This window comes from Mus musculus, chromosome 11 (genome assembly GCF_000001635.26).
Source record: "Mus musculus strain C57BL/6J chromosome 11, GRCm38.p6 C57BL/6J".
NCBI classification, from domain to species: domain Eukaryota; kingdom Metazoa; phylum Chordata; class Mammalia; order Rodentia; family Muridae; genus Mus; species Mus musculus.
Window position 1 is genome coordinate 70,748,099 of NC_000077.6, and position 15,221 is coordinate 70,763,319.

The window sequence follows — 15,221 nt, forward strand, 5'->3', positions numbered from 1 at the left end:
TGCATTGGATTTTGCCTGTCAGAACTGAGCCTTTTGTTTGTGGGCCACGGGTCAGGGAAATGTGGGCTATGACAACATGCCCAGCTGAAGTCTTCTCACCTAGTCCACCTTTTTTCACCTGTCAGCTATATCACCAACCCTGGCCTCAGCCTTAGTGCCATTTTGACTTTTTGCCTCTTCTACTTGGCTATAGCAGCCCAAGCAATTCCTTACAGCCTGCTAAGTAAGAACTTGACAAATGTCCTCTGGCACCATTCCTGCTAAACCATCAGTAGAGTCAACTTAGCATTGGTTTCTGTAGAAAGGATCTTTATGTACTGTGTGGAAGCATCAGCTGCCAATAACAAGCCTACGGTCAGTGAGCTGAGTCAGGATTAGAAGGTGGGACATCCGGCAGAGAGAGAGAGAGGGAGAGAGGGAGGGAGGGAGGGAGGAAAGAGAAAGAGAGAGAGAGAGAAAGAGAGAGAGAGAGGATTCTGGGAAAGTCAGGCTGGGGAGATTTGCCCCGAACGCTGAAGGAGATAGTTGAATGAAACTGAGAAGTAACCAACCCCAACCACATGGAACATAGGAAAAGATAAATGAGTAATTAAGTTATGAGCTAGTCGGGGAACAAGCCAAAGCTTTTGGCATTTATTCACGAAATATTAAGGCTCAGAGCCATTATTTCGGGGAACAAAGAGGCTGGGTAGGAAAGCCCTGTGGTTACAGATTGCACTGCCCATCCGACATGGGTGCACCTAGCTTGACTTAACAAGTGAGTGGTTTCTCTATGCAAAGATACCATTTCCTACCCGGTTGTGTCTTCCCAAGTACCTCCCTCCTCCCAGCCCCATGGCCCACCAGAAGCCCTGAGCATCTGTCGTTAGATGTATCTAGATGATACTTGTGATGCTTTGACTGAGAATGTGCCCCACAGGCTCAGCGGTTTGAACACTTGGTCTTCAGTTGGAGGAGCTGTTTGAGAAGGTTTGGGAGGTGTGGTCTTGCTGAAGGAATGATGTCACCGGGGAAAGACTTTGAGGTTCCAAAAGTCACATGTCATTTTGAGTTCGTTGTCTCTTTTCATTCCTGCAGCTCAAACTGTGAGCTCTGTGATTCATGTTCCTGCTCCTGTGTCCTTGCTCCTCCGTCAGGCATTCCAATCCTCTGGGACTCTAAGCCAAAGAAACTCTTCTTTTTATGAGTTCCCTTGGTCACAGTGTTTTGTTACAGCAAGTAGCTGATGCAATATTGTTCTAGTTTCTAGGGACAGGGTGGTACAAAGAAGAAGAAAAAAAAAAGACAACGGTTGATCAGGAAGTGCATGGCTATGCCAGACAAGGAGCCAAAGGGTTCCAGTTGTATCCTCTAGGTTTCAACTTGGTGACCATAACTTCCCCCGATATGCCTGTTTTCTTCCCTTTTGAAATATCTATGCCATGGTACATTGGAAATGTGAGATGATGGGTTCATGTTTCCTACCACCATAACTGAGGCCACTTCTGCTGTCATGTCTTCCCAACCATGTGGAAGTACCTCAAAACATGAATCAAAACAAACCTTTCTTCTCTCAGAAAAAAAAGAAAGAAATGAAGGAAGGAAGGGAGGGAGGGAGGGAGGGAGGGAGGGAGGAAGAGAGAGAGCAAGAAAGCAAGAAAATAAAATAAAATAAAATAAAATAAAATAAAATAAAATAAAATAAAATTTAGGGTCACTTGTGATGTCATACATCTTTAATCCCAGCACTCTGAAGCAGAGGCAGGCAGATCTCTGTGAGTTCAAGGCCAGCCTGGTCTATATACTAAATTCTTAGTTTGCTTGAGTTATACAGTGAGACTCTGTCTCAGGAAGAAAAAAGAAAGAACGATTTATAATGGGAATTCAGGGCTCATTAAGTATTGTTGAACTTACTGTGAATATGAAGAAAGTGGGACACACTTTGGGTGTCAGAGGATCACAGTGGTGAAGAGGAATAAGTGGGGAAAACTTTCTGGGGGAGGCTTATACATGTTCAACTGCAGAGGGTTCATTAGGGAGAAACCGTGGGAGCACACTGAGTGTGGAGGAGTCTTTAGCTATGGGTTTGATCTTCAGTGTCAGCAAACACGCCTGGGGAAATCTCTGTGAATATAAGACAGAGTTCAGCCTTGCTTGTCTTGTTGGGACCTCATGTTAGAAGAGGAACTCTTCCATATCACTGTGTCCTTGGGAGAGAAACCCCATCACTTACCTACTATGGCAAGCCTTTCAGCAGAACATGGCTCTCATTCCACATCAGGGAACACCATGGAGGTTAAACACTGAGTGTCATAAATGTTGGAAATCTGTCAGCTGTAGTTCACACTTTGTTTCCACCCCAGAGAGTCTGTATTGTAAAGAAAATTTTTACATGTAATGAATGGAAATGCTGGCTGACCTAAGTCAATCTGTATGAAAACATTGAAGAATTAATTTCAGAAAAGAATGGTGGAAATGTAACGAAAGTGAGGATGCTTTAGCCAAACTCCTTTTGATGATGATATGTATATATATATATATGGATGATATCAACCCAAGCGACTCAAATGTACATATATAGATTTGTTGTGATGGGCCAGAAAGAGGACAAGGACTTGGGGGTTAAGAAAACTTGCTGTTTTTTTCAGAGGACCAGAATTTGGATCCCAACACCCAAGTCAGGTAGGTGGCTTATCCAGCTGTAACTTCAACATCAGTGAATCTGACACTCTGTAGATATCTTCACGCATCAAACACACATGCACACACACATATACACCACATACACTCACACCACACACATATTTACACACACATACATACCACATATATACATACACACATACACACCACACACACTCACACATATACAACACACATAAATACCACACACTTACACATATACACTCACACATACATGTAGAGACACTCCCCTACACACACACACACACACACACACACTCATTCACACACACATATATACTCATACATATAGATACACAAACCACACACAAACATATACATACACTCATATATAAACACACACACACACACACATACATCTCATTCTAGATAGAAAAGCAATAAGTGAAATTCTTAGAAAGAGATGGCAAAGGCTTCTTGTACCTCTATTCTGGGACAATCCAGCCCTGGTGTGAGGACTGGCAGCCTCACAGCGAAGCTAAAGCAAGAGGCAGACAGATCCAGGACAACACAGAGCTCTCTGTTTTAGGGGACTTGCTGATCATGATGCATGGTTATGGGTCGCAGCAAGATCATTTCGATCTCCACAATTTGGGTCAGAAATGAAGGGCATTTATTGGTCAGGTCAAACGTGACTTCAGGGCTGGAGAGATGGCTCAGCAGTTAAGAGCAGTGGCTGCTCTTCCAGGGGACCCAGGTTCAATTCCCAGCATCCACATGGCAGCTCACAACCATCTATACCTCCAGTCCCAGAGGATCTAATGCCCTTTTCTGGATTCTTCAGGGCACCAGGCATGTGTGTGGTACAAAGGCAAACAGAAAGACAATATACACTTACTCACATAAAATAAACAAAAATGTGACTTCATTGTAGTCACACTATACCTGGTTTATCTAGAATGCTATCTAAACACCAGTTGTCTCCTGGTCCCTGGTCTCATTTTAAGTCTCCATTTGCCATGCTCATCGCTTTCATCATTGTTCTTTACTGGGAAAATGCAGGAAAAACTGAGTGGGGTTACTCTGGGGCAATCATGGTGGTTACAACTCAAAATGGCAGCAGTCATGCCAAGCTGAATACAAAGCACTTGCATAGATCATAGATATTTAAATGTCTGTTCTGCGAGACTCTGAGATCCTTGTATCTCTTAAAGCCACTTTTTACTCTCTATAAAGGAAGCACAAGGTAACTGTGCAAGTTTTCCAGCTCTATCGAGGGCACTGGTAAATTTGCTACAACTAAGGCAATGGCTTCCAAGTGGGAAGATGGAGCCTAAGACACTACTGACTCTTGAGGCTCATTTCCATCACATCCTGGTATTTGAAAGTGGATTGAGCCACCTACCCTTTAGGATGAAACATGTTAGATGGGTTTGTACAGACACAGCATTGTTGCCTGAGTTAATACTCAGCTCCATTCTAAAGCAAGTCCCCTGTGAGCTCCTCACACCTCCCCATGCCCTCTTAACATGCACATGAATAGGAGGATGAGCTGCCACACAGACACTCTGATTCAAGACAGAACATGAGCGCCACTGGAGTGAGGGAGGACAATGCTGCAAGTGTGGCAGCTTTCCAGAGGTGACTCTGAGAGGGAATGCCACCTCCGGGTTGTATTCCCGTGTCTCAGCTGTGCCTCACCTTCTGCAAGGACAGAAGCCCTGTGGCCTAGACAAGCAGCTTGGAAGGGACTTGTTAGAGATGGCCTCTGGTGCTTGGGAATGTTGGAAAAGCTGGATCAGATAGCAATGGCTGGAAGGAGGTCAGGAGGCAAAAATGCTTGGGAGGAGGCTAGCCAAGGGAGAGAGAGCTGCAGGGACTGACTTAGTCACAGTCCACAGACAGGGAAGCTGGCATCTAACACACAGCTCTGTCTTCAAGTCTCCATGCATTCCCTCATAGATGAAATACCCATCTTGCAATACTTGCTAGACAAGTGCTAGGTGTTAGGAATATGGTTTGGTTGGACTCTATATGGGGAGTGGAGGCCTTCAGAACCATCTCGGTTTATGGGGTTTGCAGTAGAGGACTACCCCAGCAGGTCTTCGCTGCCTAGTCCAAAGGTCTTCAGAACTAGCCTCTGGTTGGTTCCTGGGAGATAACTCCTAAGGCCTTGTAATATTCTGCCTGATAAGAGAGACTTTGTATGCCTGATAAAGACTTTTATGAAAACAGTGTGCTATATCATAAATGGCTGTTTGTATATGACCAGGGATTGGGGGCCAGGCTGCACTAGTTGATTTTTTTTGACAAGTCTAGAAACGGAGGAGCCAAAAGTTCATTTCCTTTTTTTTTTTTTTTTTTTTTTTTTTTTTTTGGTTTTTCGAGACAGGGTTTCTCTGTATAGCCTTGGCTGTCCTGGAACTCACTTTGTAGACCAGGCTGGCCTTGAACTCAGAAATCTGCCTGCCTCTGCCTCCCCCGTGCTGGGATTAAAGGCGTGCGCTACCACGCCCGGCTCAAAAGTTCATTTCTTGAACTTTCTATGCTTATGTAGCAAACCATGACCCTTCCTCTAAAAACACAAAACAGAAAACAAAGCCTGAGTGCCAAGGCTTGGGCGAGTTTTCTTGGCTGGTAATACTCCGTCTGCATTGTCACATGCTGCTGCTAGGGGGAAAGGTGATGCTTGTGTGACTGTCCTGGGAAAAGACAACCGGAAGCTGGTCCCTGGACTGTGCTGTGCAGACGAGGCCTTCGATGATTCAGGGGTGATGTGATATAATCATGAAGGTAGTCTGAGCTCCAGGAACCCTAAGAACCTGAGGTTGGTCTTGGAATCCTTATTATATATAATCACACTGAAGAGCCCAGGACGAGCGGAACAGACAGGCTCTGGGTCCACCATAGTTCAAAGGGTGCCAACGGAAAGAACTTGTAGGTAGATGGGCTTGGTGGCACAGCCCTGGAATTTCAGCACTCCGGAGGGCCAGCCTGGGCTATATGATGAGACCTCATTTCAAAAACCAAAATTTATACTTTTTATGATATTGCCAGTGTTTCTTTCCTTTTTTTATTGAGTATTTGATATGTGTATGCAGGCACATGTGTGCCACAGAAGTCTGTGCATAGAGGCCAGAGGTCAACTTTTGGAAACCACTCTGGGTCCTGGGGGTTGAACTCAGGTCACTGGGCTTGCCTGGCAAGTGGTTTAACCTATGGCACCATCTTGTTGCCCTTGCCCTGCTTCTCCTGTTTGTGATTGAACCTGTATTTTAAGTTGAAAGCTGTCATTGCATTTGGTGGAGAAGGGGGGCCTTATGGCACATACCTTTAATCCCAGCATCCAGGAGGCAGAGGAAGGCATCTCTCTAAGTTTGAGGCCAGTCTGCTCTATTTACTGAGTTCCAGACCAGCCAAGGCTACATGGCCTCAAAAATAAAATAATGCTAAATTGAAAATTTTAAAGTTGTTTTTATATTTGGTGATCTCTTCCCTATTTAGTCTTTAATTATTTTCATCTACATTTTTTTCTACAAATCTTTTTTTTCCTTTCCTTTTTTTTGGGTGGGGGCCTATTTTTGGAGACAAGATCTCATGAATCACAGGCTGGTCTCAAACTCGGTATATAGATGAGGAGGATGGCCTCAAAAACTTAACTTCCTGCTCTGCCTCCCAGGTGCTGGTATCACCGTCCTGTGCTTCTATGCCTGTCTCTATAAATGTGTAAAAACTTAACAGGAGTTTTTAGAACACTGCAGCAGTTTGATTGTTTGGCAACAAGCAGAAGAAACCGAAGTGACAGTTGAAAGGTTTGTGTTTTTTTCATCTAAGAAGCTGCAGTAGACAGTTCAGGTTCCTAGGAAGCCCATACATGCCGCTAGCTTGCTACTCTGACACACTTAGAGTTCTAGCCTTGTCTTTGGATCCAGTGTGGAGCCTCTGTTTCACAACCACCTTCTGGCAGGAAGTAAAGGAAGGTCTTTGTCCCTTGGCTCTCCAGGAAATCCCCTGAAGGGTTGTCTTATTCAGGATCCAAAAATCACACGGCCCACAAAAGCCTGGGGATTGTGCTAAATTCAAAAGCACTTTCCCCTCCTTTACGAATACAAAAAGCAATCCTTAAAAATCAGAATAAGTAACAGGAGAAGCACAGCGACTTAAGAATTAAACATCTGTATGAAAAACTTGCAAAGTGTGGGAAACACGCCCACAGAACATTTGGTTACTTACAACAAAACCAGGGGAGCAGTCCAAAACTCCTCACATGATTCTGTAGACTCAACGTTATGTCCCCACCAGGAGCACGGAGCCAGGTGCCATCGGAAGGCATCTCTATACACAAAGCAAACGCCAATCTGCTGGGGAAATTGGTGACTTTTGTAGAAATTCCGTGAAGGTGACAAGCTCCGCCATGTGGTTCAGTTTGTTACCTCTGCTCCATCTCCAGTGCAAGCCCAGCAGGTGGCAGAACCTGCAACCTGCCACCTTCCCAGTCTCATAACTTCTCTGTCCATTGTGTCATTTTAATTGATGCAAATACCCGCCACATTCTGAGCTCTAACAATGGGCAGCAGCTATGATGAAGCTACCATCTATCCACAGGGAGAGTCTTCTTAAGACAACTTTTAACTCCATTAATGCCAGCTTGCAAATTACTACTTTTCCAGTTAATGGAGGAGGGTTCAACTCTGTTGCTCAGTTCAAATTCATATTCAGGGGGCAGCTATGTGTCCTCCCTGGCTCCCCCTGGCCAGGTTGGGAGTGGAGGTGAATTCCAACAGAGTTGGGACCAGCAAGGCTGGTCTCATGCTCTGTCCTTTTTGGTCTGGGGTCACGACTGTTGGAAGATGTATGTGACACCATCACTTGAAGTGTGGTACCACTGTCTCATTGTGGATACTATGAGAATCATACTCTAAAAATATCTATGTGCCCGGCTTATACACTGGATTTTATACACAATTGATATGTTAAACCCTTGACTGGAAACATTTCATCTGTACAAAACAGCAGCTGCATCAGATTGACAAATGCCCTAAGACTGTTCCTTTTTAATCCACTTCTCCAGCCACACAGAGTGACTTTTGTTCACAGTCTCTTGGTGCCCCCTTGCGCCCAGCCAGGGAACTGTCTCATTGTTGAAGCACAGGAGAAAACACCTCAATGTGTGCCGGTGTCTTTCTCTTTCAGGCATGTTTCCTGAATTCCATACCGGATCGTCTTTTCCACACAACATCCTTATCGCCGCTACACATTTCTTCAAACCCTTGCCCTCCACCTCCAGGAGATCTGTCTCCTTCTGGCAAACCTCAGTGGTAACTGCTAGGATACACAGCCTAGCTTGGCAGGTGCTGTCTGACATGTAGCATTCTATTCTCTCTCATTCTTATTACTTTTCAGGAGAAAAAACCGTAACTCTCTCCCTCCTCCCCTAGACACCCCCCCACCACCACCACGTCTTTCCAAGACAAGATCATTTCTCTGAATCCACAAGGTAGCTCAAAACTGTAACTTCAGCTCGAGGGGATCCGATATCTGCTTCTGGACTCTGGGCACTGCACACACATGATGCACATACAAACATACACGCAGGCAAAACTCTCATACATATAAGATAAAAATAAAAATTTAAAAATAAGTACTAGTGGAAAAAAGTACTCCCACTATCTGCTCCTGTCTCGATTAAATTAAATTAGAATTTTATTGAGTTAGATGAGGCATGGTGTTGTGAACTGAACTGGTCACCCCTCTGTCAGGTCTGTATGATGAAGGCCTAGTTCCCAATATGACTGTGTTTGGAATAAAGAAGAACCACTTCCTAGGTGGACCCAACTCCCTGCAGTTGGAGTGATCCTGGCCCTACCTGTAAGCCACAAGCACAGTGCACCTGGATGACAAGGAACATTTCTTCAAACCACCTCCCAAGCCGGACAGCCTGGTTATCAAAGCTCAGGAAAGACATGAGTTTTCTGGGTGTGGCTCAGAACTGGTCCCTCTGGTCTCCCTGGTGTGACAGTTAACCCTGGAGAAGGAATTGCCCTTTGGGTGCTTTTTTTTTTTTTTTTTTTGGTTTTTGGATACAGGGTTTCTCTGTGTAGCCTGGCTGTCCTGGAACTCACTTTGTAGACCAGGCTGGCCTCGAACTCAGAAATCCGCCTGCCTCTGCCTCCGGAGTGCTGGAATTAAAGGCGTGCGCCACCACATTCTTTGCATCTTCACAGCTGGAGGTGGGGGTTGAGTACCAAAGATTCACCTGCTGAGTGCTGCCTTAGTGTGCAAGAGTCAGACAGGAGTGCTACATCCAACACATTAAGATCCGACCCTGCCAATGACCCAGGAGGGATCTGGGTGACAAGTTACACAGAGGGTGCTCAAGGAAAGCTGCCTGTTCTCTTGGTGCTATCTGTCCTTAGGAGATGGTCACGTCAGTTAAAGCAAGATGCATTTTGTGTCAGCATCATGTAACGTTGGGAGTGGAAGCTATTCTGAGGTCAGCCTAGCTGACAGGGGAGACTCAAGAGTATGGAGACATCGGATGGACAGGGGCAAGAAGTGTGTACAGGTGATAAGAGCATGAGAGCAGCTAACAGGGAAAGCTGTCTGAGCCAGGGCCCTTCTGTTAGATAGAGCATCCCCTATCTGTGGCTATGTACCTGTGGGAGAAGTGACAAACAACCAGAGAGTCACAAGGTCACTCAAACCTTAAGATCATTCCTTTTAGCATCCCAACACAATGCCATTTAAGCTCAAGAGGCCACCGAATCGAACTAAGACAGGTGATGTGGCCCATATGTAATTGAAACTGCAATAGCACTAAATCTGAAACATCTGTCAACTAATTTGAGAAATGTGATTTTAAAACATGAGGAGCCAGGTGTGGTGGCCCATAGCTGTAATCCCTGCCCTGTCAGCTGCCGCAGCAGGACCAGGAGCTCTAGGCCGGCCCAGGCTGCATAGATCTAATCTCAAAAACCCAAGGTAGGCAGCCTGGGCTTGAAGCTCTCTGTTCCAGATGTTTCACAGGTGAGAGGGGAAACAGGGAGCAAAGCAGCTGATATTTTATTTTATTTTATACCTGTCCCTTTGAGAATCTAGACGTATGCTAGTCTTAGTCAGGGTTTCTATTCCTGCACAAACATCATGACCAAAAAGCAAACTGGGGAGGAAAGGGTCTATTCAGCTTACATTTTCCACATTGTGGCTCATCACCAAAGGAAGTCAGGACTGGAACTCAAGCATGTCTGGGAGCAGGAGCTGATGCAGAGGCCATGGAGGGATGTTATTTATTGGCTTTCTTCCCCTGGCTTGCTCAGCTTGCTTTCTTATAGAACCCAAGACTACAAGTCCAGAGATGGCACCACCCACAAGGGGCCCTTCCTACTTGATCACTAATTGAGAAAGTGCTCCACAGCTGGATCTCATTGGGCATTTCCTCACCTGAAGCTCCTTTCTCTGTGATAACTCCAGCTAGTGTCAAGTTGACACAAAAGCAACCAGTCCAATGGTCAAGGTTTCAGTCCTACAATTTTTTTTTTCAAGAACCCTTGGGGCTAGAGAGATGGCTCAGTGGTTTAGAGCACTGACTGCTTTTCCAAAGGTCCTGAGTTCAGTTCCCAGCAACCACATGGTGACTCACAACTTCTGTAAAGAGATCTGATGCCCTCTTCTGGTGTGTCTGGAAACAGCTACAGTGTACTCATATAGATAAAATAAGTTTTTAAAAACAAAAGAACCCTTACCTATAAACTCAATGCTGTGAGGATCCTGAGTCTGCTAGTGTCAGCAGCTGCGGGGAGATGACAGCCTGGTACGGCCAGCAGCAGACTGCTCTGTCCCTTTCCTCCTTAGGGACCCCTACTCAGGTGAAGCCCGAACCGTGACTTCAGCACAGAAAAGAATTTCAGGATGATCCAATGAAAAACCAAGGGAGGAGCGTCACTGTTCAGATACTGCCCTGGCTAGTTTTTATGTCAGCTTGGCACAGGCCAGGGTCAGCAGAGAAGAGGAAACTTCAGTGGAGAGAAGGCTTCCATTGGATTGGCCTGTAGGCCAGTCTGTGGGACATTTTCCTGAGAAGTGGTTGATGTGGGGGGACCCAGCTCACTGTGGGTGGTGCCACCCCAGGCTGGTAGTCCTGGGTTGTATAGGTGACTTAGCTGAATACAAGTCTAAAAAGGCAGTGAGCAGCGTTCCTCCCTGGCCTCTGCTGCAGTTCCTGCCTCCAGGTTCCTGCCTTGAGCTCCTGCCCTGGCCTCCTTCTCTGTGACCTGTGATGGAGATGAGTAAGCCAAAGAAACTCTGCCCTCCCCATATTACTTTTGGTCATGCTGTTTCATCACAGCAATAGAAAGCAAACTAACACAGGAATAGATATCAGGAGAAAGGACAGCGTGCAACCCCAAGGCTTCTCAAGAGAGAGCTATACTTAGGTGCCATTGGGGGTACATTATGGTCCAGTTGCTTCCTGAGTTACCATCTTGAAAGGACGTAACTTGCAATAAGGTGGATTTTTTTTTTTTTTTTTGAGATAGGGTCTCACTGTGTAGTCCTCTTCTGGAACTCCCTATGTAGACCAGGCTAGCCTCAAACTCAAGACATCCTTCTTCCTCTATCTCCTGAGTTTGGGGATTAAAGGAATGTACCACCACTTCTGGGAAATAAGGTTTAAAGATTCAGCAAAGCTTAAGATTTAAGTAAAGTTTAAAAACTAAATGCTGTACCTCTAGCTTCAGAAGGATCCAACGGATCTGGCCTGCTCTGGCGCCTGTCCTCATATGCAGATGCATCCACAGACCCAGTGGACACACACGATAATAAAAATAAATATTTTTAAAAGTTAAATAAAATCTATGCTCTGGTTCATTTGTTTTTCTTCTTCTTTTCTTTTTTTATTTATGTATATGTTTTATTTATTTGTTTGTTTGTTTATTCAATGTATATGAGTACACTGTAGCTGTCTTCAGACACACCAGAAGAGGACATCAGATCCCATTACAGATGGCTGTGAGCCACCATGTGGTTGCTGGGAATTGAACTCAGGACCCTTGGAAGAGCAGTCATTGCTCTTAACCGCTGAGCCATCTCTCCAGCTCCTCATTTGTTTTTCTTATCTTAAATAATTTCCTTTTGTAAGTGAAGATGGTTTTTTGTTTGTTTGTTTGTTTGTTTTTGTTTATTTTTGTTTTGTTCTGTTTTTCGAGACAGGGTTTCCCTGTGTAGCTCTGGCTGTCCTGGAACTCACTTTGTAGACCAGACTGGCCTCGAACTCAGAACTCTGCCTGCAGTTTGTGCTCATTTAGTAATTTCAAGACTAAAAGGTCCAAAAAAAAAAAAAATAGAAAAAGAAAAAAGAAAGAAAGACATACTTATGTTTGGCCAGGCAGTGGTGGCACACGCCTTTAATCCCAGCACTTGGGAGGCAGAGGCAGGCAGATCTCTGAGTTTGAGGCCAGCTTGGTCTACAAAGTTCCAGGATAGTCAAGACTACACAGAGAAACCTTGTCTTGAAGAAAAACAAAAATATTGGAAATAAGATGGCCACCCAGGGAACGAAAATCCATGTGCCTGGAAACAGATTTTAGAGGCAGTTTCTCTTCACAGTATCTTTTTTCAAATCACTTAGTAAGGATCAGGGCAGCTGCAGTACAGTGGGCAAATGACAACCCCAAATAGGACAGGAAGCATTTCTTTCCAATCCAAAATGGAGGTCTATCTAATGTTTTTCATAAATCTATGTATTCTTCTCCTTCAGATGACTACAGTTGAAAGGCAGAGCTCCCTTCAACTTCTGACAGTGGGACAATAGTGTGCTGTCACCCTACTGTGGACATCCTGTATGAACACACCAAACCTATCCCTCAACCAGATCGTTTGCATAAGAATGAAGAAACACACAGGAACAAGTGCTGAAAACCAAATTAGAAGAACAGCTTAAGCAAGGGCCCGTGATAGAATGACTCAGCAAGGTGCTCTTCACTATAAAGCATCACCGGTACCCACATGGCCAGTACCACCAACATCCTAAGAACCTGAATCCTCCCAAAGACAGGTGAGCACTCATGATTCTCTGAGCAGCAAGGGAATTTTGTTTTGGGTCTTATTTGCCAGCTGAGAAAATGCAAATGGTATATTCATTAAGATGTTATGCGGGGAGAAAAATAAAAATACCCTTTCATAGAAAAAACCCTCAAATATTAAACATAAAATAAAACAAAGCATTCAGTCAATAATAGGCAAATAAAATGAGCATGCAGTTCTCCAAAGAAGAAATACAAATAGTCAACAAATATTTAGCACCCTTATCCTTCAGGTAAATGCAAATTAAAACCTCGTTGAGGAACTAAAGAACTAGCCACTGAAAAGCTGCTCTTGCATAGTGAGGATGTGAGTTCAATACCCGCATAAAAGCTAGGGACCGTGGCAGGTGCTTGAAAGCCTTAGAAGGCAGAGATGATGGATCCCCGAGGCTGGCTGACCAGCACCTGAGACCAATCAGGTAGCCCCAAGTTTTAGTTAGAGACCCTACCTCAAAAAACAAGACTTCTAGGGAATGAGATCTGAGGTTGACCTCTGGCTTACACACACACACACACACACACACACACACACACACACACACACACAGAGAGAGCATTGTGTGTTGGAGTATTGAGATTCCATCTTACCTTTCTCAAAAGGGCTGTCATCAAGAAAGGACATGGCAGCAAACTGGTAGGCTGCAGAAGAAACGAGACATTTGCATGGTGGTGGTGGTGGTGTATAAATTGTGTAGCCCCTGAAGAAATCCACATGGAGATTTCTCAAAAAAACTAAAACTACAACTCTTGTATCTGTTGTATGATCCAAACATACCACTTCTGGGCTAAGGTCACATCCAATAGAGATACTGGCACATCCACATTTATTGTAGCAGTATTCACAGTGGATATTCACAGTAGCCAACATGTGGAACCAACCTATTGTGGTTTATGCAGCTGTAAAGAACAATGGAATTATGTAATTTGTAGGGAACTATATCAAACTGGATATGAACATATTGAGCAGGGGTTCTCAATCTTCCTAATGCTTCAGCAAATACAGAAGTGCATTGCCTCGTGTTGAGGCGACCCCAACCACAAAATTCTTTCCTTCCTTCCTTCCTTCCTTCCTTCCTTCCTTCCTTCCTTCCTTCCTTCCTTCCTTCCTCCTTTCCTTCCTTTCTTCCTCCCCCCCTCTCTTTCTATGTATATGAGTGCTCTGGTTTTCATGCACACCAGATCAAATGGCTAGAGACTGTTATAGTCGTGTGTGTGTGTGTGTGTGTGTGTGTGTGTGTGTGTGTGTGTGTGTATGACATAAATAACCCGTTTATTGCAGGCTAGGCAAGTCTCAGGTGGTAGGGCTTCTACTGGTCTTTCAGTTCCTTCAGTCTTCTGATGGCCGACCTCACTGTGACTGCAGAGGTGGTGTTGTAGGTCCAGGCCCCAATGGCCACTGTTTTCATGCAGGAACCCAGTGCCAGATGCCATGGTTTGTCTCATCTTGGTCTTGCCGCAGAAGGAGCAAGTGTACTTGGTGTGTTGGTTGATTTCAATTTTCTTTACCATTTTCTGGAGGGAGGCACCATAGCAGGTCCCGTATTTCCCAACGATCCCGACCTTTTGGTGCTTTTAGCCATGTCGCTGGACCTGAAGCCCAAGCTTGAAGAGCTATAATATTTTCAATAAAAAAATAATGTTGCTGCTTTCTGCCCATGGCAGAGGAAGTTTCAAAGCAACCTAATACTGGCTCTGTCCTGTGGTTAGAAATAACTCTTTTATGTGGCTCACCAATGAAAAACAGCAAATGGGGGCAGACATTTTTAAAAAGTACATTTTGAAGAGGAAAAACAAGAGTACCAGGATTGTGCCGAGAGAGATAAGGAGACTAAGGAGAGGCTTCAGGCACTGGGCAAGGCCCTTCCAGTGAGACTTCCGACTTGGGAGTGGAAAAGATCTAAGGGTTTCTTTCTGTCCCTATAAAGAAACAGCAAACGTGAAATTCTGCTGCAGATGTGACTTAAGCGGGCCACAGTCCAGCCCAAGCTGCCAGCTGACGTTGGCAGTGCCATCCGAGTGTCGCTAACTTTAAAGTCATGAAGAAGACACGAGTGAAGCTGTCATGGGATCTTCCTCTGTGGTTTCAGAGAGCTGCTGAGGCTGCTGTAAGGTAGAATAGTCCTGTGTGTAAGCCCTGAAACCCATTGTGTGAAGCCCGGACTGTGTAGGAACCCCATGTTGTTAGGGAGTGGGGTGGGGGTGGGAGGATAGAGAAGAGAACGAGGTACAGAGAGCTGCATCTTGTAGAAGCTGGAGGGGCAGAACAGTCCACGTCTTTCTTTATACCAGAAACAGAACTAGAGAAGTTGGTGTTTTCTTGCTCAGGTTTAGTTATTCCCTCCCTGTGCCCCCATCTCTCCCTTTGGGAATAGTCATGTGTATTCTGCACTGTTATATTTTGGAGCATCGGGATTACAGTTGCTCATGGGCTCTGGGGATTCGAACTCAGGTCCTTCCACTGCATGGCAAGTGCTTTAACTCCATGAGTCATCTCCCCAGCCCTTACCTCAGAACTAGTTA

The 15,221-nt window shown here is 45.0% G+C and overlaps 1 long non-coding RNA gene and 1 pseudogene across 2 annotated transcripts; one reads left to right on the forward strand and one right to left on the reverse strand.

The window, feature by feature from the left end:
• Positions 1 to 605: 605 nt before the first annotated feature.
• Gm12320 (predicted gene 12320) lies at positions 606 to 7,068 on the reverse strand. 2 transcript variants are annotated; one of them, NR_167738.1, is made up of 4 exons: positions 6,856 to 7,068; positions 2,213 to 2,347; positions 1,894 to 2,103; positions 606 to 1,245 (listed from the first exon to the last, which is right to left on the reverse strand). It is a non-coding gene; the product is annotated as a predicted gene 12320 (long non-coding RNA). The 2 variants fall into 2 exon arrangements; NR_167739.1 differs by lacking the exon at positions 1,894 to 2,103.
• Positions 7,069 to 12,183: 5,115 nt separating this feature from the next.
• Gm51884 lies at positions 12,184 to 12,677 on the forward strand (annotated as a pseudogene).
• Positions 12,678 to 15,221: the final 2,544 nt, after the last annotated feature.